Raw genomic sequence first — 5990 nt, 5'->3', positions numbered from 1 at the left:
TTTGGGAATTTTAGATCATCAATGCTCTTCAACTGTGTACTTATTTTGGCTTTAAAAATATTTTGATATGAGCGTCACTGATGAGTCTTATGTAGACGTAACGCGCGTCTGGCGTACTAAATTATAATCCTGGTACCTTTGATAACTATTTAGACCACTGGGTCGATACCACTGCTGGTGGACGTTTCGTCCCCGAGGGTATCACCAGCCCAGTAGTCAACACTTCGGTGTTGACATGAATATCAATAATGTGTTCATTTTTATAAATTTCCTGTTTACAAAACTTTGAATATTTCGAAAAACTAAGGATTTTCTTATCCCAGGCATAGATTACCTTAGCCGTATTTGGCACTACTTTTGGGAATTTTAGATCATCAATGCTCTTCAACTTTGTACTTATTTTGGCTTTATAAATATTTTGATATGAGCGTCACTGATGAGTCTTATGTAGACGAAACGCGCGTCTGGCGTACTAAATTATAATCCTGGTACCTTTGATAACTATTTGCACCAAATAAACCGTTTATAAAAAAGACGAAAACAATTGCCTGTTGCATGTTTAAGCACTTATATGCAGGGAAATAGTGTCAATATTGTGTTAAAGTACAAAGAAAATAAACCGATGTTCTTATTTAATACAAGCAAGTTTTCAGGGACTGTGACAAGACAGAAACATCTAATAGGCAAAATAACATATATAACAAACGTCCATAAAATTTCAAACGGAAAGATCGAAAAATAAAAAAAAAATCAAACACATCAAATTAATGAATAACCACTGCTATATTCCAGTATCACAAACCTGGATTTACAAAATGATTTATAATTAGCTCAATCTCTCACTAAAATTCCTTTTTTTGACAACAATGTATGAACAAAACAAACAGACATTATAGGCAAAAAAAAGCAGCAGTCAACATTGTGTTATTATCTTAATAATTTTAAAAACAAATAAATAATTCTATAACGATAAACAAAAAGGCATATAGAGAAGTCACATAATCAAAAACGAAAGACAAGAATACAAAAATTTACCGTAGCAAGGTAGCACAATGTCGGGAATTATATGTAGTAAGCCATGTCAAATGGATATTAGCAAAAAAATACACACGAAACAATAAAAGTAACAAATAACAAAGACAAACAAAAGATTGATGTAACACTTAATTAAGATGATGAACTGTGAACTGCGAAAGACCAGAGTTGCCACCCAGCGTCGCTTGCTATGCCTAAAATTATTGATGATATAACCTAACTATACAATTTAGTTTTTTCTTAGTTGTGTTGTTCTCATTGATTGTAAATTGTTATCGAAACTTTCTAAATAAGTATCAACAGAACAAGTACTAGGAATCAATATTAAATTTACTTAAAATACAAATTCAAAGTAGGAATATATCATCTTGATGCCTAGTCGCTGTTGTAGTTTATTTAATAAAGGTAATGTAAAGAGGAATCATGGTTTCAGAATTTATGGTCTTAATATGGATTGAAACTACAAGTACACTGTTTTAAAGATACAAAGCCTTAAAGTCGGGTTTTTAAAGGGATTATATTCAAAACAAAACGACGCAAATTATGTGTCTAATTTAAAGATACCCTTACCAAAAGGACACTTCCCACCAGTCCTGTATATACAGTAATTTCCAGAAGGCCATGTTCGGTTGACTCCATCATCATCATCATCTTTATCATATAATATTGTCACGTTCGACGTCATAACACAAAAGTTCATCTGCATAGCATGTTGTGTGTATGGACCAAGAATATGTGGCTCAAATGTAAACAGGTCATCGTCGTTCCAAATGAAGTTCCTTGACTTTTCGACCAGTGTTAAATTGATATATCCTGTAGACCATCCGTATTCGTTACTCTCTGGACATCCAAACATCGAAGAATGAAGGGCATATGTTCCCTCTGGCCATTGCGTCAACTTTATTTCTGCAAAATTAATTATCAGATTAGTTTATTTATTTTAAAGATATGTTTACATATTTCAATCATACCGATTTAATAACGAACACATTTTACGTGTATAGTTTAAACACAAGCTATGTATATATCTATTGTTTAACAGTAATTATATTTAAATATTACAATAATCTGTATCCCTGACATTATCTCAATGTTTTATATAATAAATTTTGATATCAAACTGAATTGTAATTATCCTGGATACCCGTTATGATCCACAAGTAGAATACACGTTCCCCACAAATAAATCAATTAAAGTTTCCATACCTGTTTCACAGAATATTCCAGTAAACATAGTGGGACAACGACAGGTACACGTTTGCAGTATTAACGACCCATTATTAAAGCATTTTGCAGCAGGACAGTCTAAATGAATAAAAGTTTTGTCAAATTAAAATTAAGAAGTTGTAAACTTTTTAAACGAGAATTGAGAAAAGATAAGGAAGTCCAATGTGCATAACATCATTCACCTAAAAACACATAAAATAGTATGGATCTATCTTGGCATTTGAAATGGTAACACAAATTGAATTTAAATTAACAAAAACGGGTTGTTATTTACTATTTAGTTTTTTTCGTGTTGTTCATGTCTCTTGTAAATGGTTTTTAATTAAAAAAAATAATGTCAAATACCTAAATATAATGATTAAAAGTCAGTTCAATCGGAACTTCCGCTCTTGTGACAATTCAGCATAATGAAATTTGAGATCTAAACTTTAATGAGGTTGATCACAGGCACCAAAGGCAAACTTTGATAGTACGAAATATTTGAATCTGTTTTTACCTGAAACACGTTGCCTTATGGTTATGAATATTCATAATAAATATAATGACTATTTATAATATGTATAGCGAAATTTAGATGAAAAGCAATTAATTTTCAATACATTTTATAAAGTTCTAACATACACATGATGAGGAGAACAACAAAATCTTTATAGATTTACTCTTGAAAACAATCAAGGTATACTTCTTTAAGTGAACACCATAAGAAAAGTATAATGTTCGCAATATTCCTATGTGGAGTTTTAACTGTGGAGTGACTACAATATAAGTCTCACAGCAACTGGTATACTTCAACAAACATAAATAAGCTTACTAAACATTCTTATTATATGTAAATTTATCAGTCCCCGAGGGAATCATCAGTCAGTAGACAGTTCTTTGGTCTGACATGATTATCACAAATCTTTCTAAAAGTTTCCTTTAAGAAATTTGGAATTTATAAGAATCTTGGGTTTTAACTCCATCCTCCAAAGTTTGTCTGAGATTGATATAGCTCCTTTTTGTTGATAAAGCCCTTCAACTATTTGGTTTCTTGTAATCCTTGACGATCAGATATTCGGCTTTAGGAGTGCATGCATGGTGAAGTTAAAACCAGTAATCGCTCTGGACGTTTAACATTTATAACGTGTTGCTTCCATTCAATATATTTAGTTTTTTTTAAATTTAACGTGTCAAAAATAACATTTTTTACTTTTCAATTGTCTCTCTATGTACAGACATGATAGAGTTCAGTAAATGAAGTGAAATTGAAAGATAATTATAAAATAGAGTTAAAAAAAGAGAATTTTTATAATAGCATTTGTATATTTTATCAAATCATATTTATGATACAGTTTGATCATTATGCCCAAATATTTAATACAGATATCACACAATAGTATTTACTTCATTCTTGTAATTAGTGTACAGGTCAAAACTGCTCACTTCAATTGTATGAATTTTACTATCAAAAGTGAACAAGAATAATTATTTGAAGATTTAAGGTTGGTGTATTTTGTAAAGATCTCAATTTTGAATATGACTGTTTTATATAAAAGTGTTTCATAAAATACAAAAGAACACATAATTTTATATATGTTATGTGTACATGTAGATAACATTCCATTTTCTTTTCTGATGTTTTGCAAATGCAATCATGATTTTGATTTTTTTTAATCATTATTGGAATTTGAAGTATTGTTTTATTGTGCCAGTTGGTAGGCATTTTTGAGAAACATGTATACCATGAAAGATATGTTTAATATTTTTTTCAATTATAAAAGATTCTGATAAAGTCAGTTCACAGGTAGCTCTGAGTGATTATCCTGCTAGATGATAATTTGCTGTGAAATTGTCTATAATTTTTTATTGAGAGTATAAATATTCATTTTCAATAATTTATTGTGTACCCCTTATTGATATTATGATAACATTTGGTTATTTTTTTATATATCTAACTGAAACATTATTTAATATTCATGAACTGGTTACTTTGAAGACTTTCTCTTTTTTCATACTTTGATTGGGAAAGTTAAAAACTGTTATATTGAGAAAGGAAGATAAACATGTTATCGTAGCTTTTATAAAGCTAAGTATGACTGAAAATTGCTGATGCCTTTATTTAATATTTGGATTAATAATCTTTTTCAATATTTATTAGATATCTTATTTCTACTGAAAACACAAAATCGAGAATATATAACAAAACGTTCTTCTTCCGCAAAATATTTCATTAAAATAACTAATAACATGATACAGCTTTGACGTATACAATACACAAGAACGACTATTGTAAGAACATTTCCGCATAATTCGAATCATAACTCGAAGTTATTTTTTAAAGTTGCACTAGCTACGAGATATATAAAAAAAATCTAAAGTATGATTATTTGTTTTTGTTCAATCATGTATGAAAGTGAAATAGTGAAATAATAATTCACTTTTAGCAGCTAATATGTTTATATCTGTCAAATTAAGACCTCATTGGATTCGTATTCGTTCGAACTTCAATTTAACCCCTTAGCTAGAGATAGATTAGGCATACATTGTGGGTGTTCGGATTTTTAAAGGAACAGAATGTAAACAGTGAAAGTGTAACAAATTTGATTCAATGATTCGATCCAAATAAAAGTCATTCTTATACAGGTGAAAAGGATAATTAACATATATCTTTTATCTATAATATGATATTAAACAGACATAGAATAATCCAATTGCGCGATCTAAGGTCTTTGAATGTCAACTTGATAGTTAATCAGATACCGCCAATACTAAAAAACACACAAAACGAGGCTACATTTAATCCAGCCCATGCCCTGAAAGTGTTTTATTTCAGTTTTATTTTATAATTTGAATAAATGTTTTACATGGTTATAAATCAATTATGAGAATTTAAGTCAAGCCGCTGAACAATAATTTGACAGTTAATACCCCTTTAAAGAAAAACGGACGATACAATAGGTTCATGCAAACTCAAAATTCTTAAATAAACTGTCATCGCCAAGGAACCCTTTGGAATTCCACATTATTCTATTATCTGACAGTGAACTGGATTTTTTTGGCAGTAGATAAAGAGTTACGCTTTTATACATTCGGTGTATACTTGTACAGTGTACAAAGAATCGAGCAATATTCATTTGGCTATGTCTAGTCGATGGCCATTTTTTTTAAGTTTCTTTGCTGTCTATACAAGTCGCTATCTTGAAACATTTTGTAATGAGCGTATCTTACGAAATTCATTCTATCAACAAATTATGTCTTACGCATAAACTAAACGTCTTGGTGCAAGTTTTGAACTACAAACAATAAAAAGCAAAATAAAGGAGAAAGTATACAGGTTCATGAAATAGGTATATAACGTCTAAATTGACAGTGGGTATACATGCTATATTAGTTGTAAGTAATGAATCGAAGGCCCATCCCTTTTTATGTGAATCTGTGGGTTTAAAACAAATCTTCTGCCTGAAAAGAATATAATTAAATACCAATAATTTTAATATGACACTTTCAACAACATCATGTTAATTTATAAACATTATGATTAAAAATGCTTATTTATAAACATTATAATTAAAAATGCTTATTTATAAACATTATGATTAAAATTGATTATGTATAAATATTATGATTAAAAATGCTTATTTATAAACATTATGATTAAAAATTTCTTCTTCCTATAAAATAAGATTTAAAATTAAAATTAAAAAGACACGCAAATGGCGATTTCCTAAAATCTTCGCATGATGAGAATA

Source organism: Mytilus trossulus, chromosome 1, assembly GCF_036588685.1.
Source record: "Mytilus trossulus isolate FHL-02 chromosome 1, PNRI_Mtr1.1.1.hap1, whole genome shotgun sequence".
NCBI classification, from domain to species: Eukaryota; Metazoa; Mollusca; class Bivalvia; order Mytilida; family Mytilidae; genus Mytilus; species Mytilus trossulus.
This window is presented reverse-complemented; position numbering follows the sequence as displayed.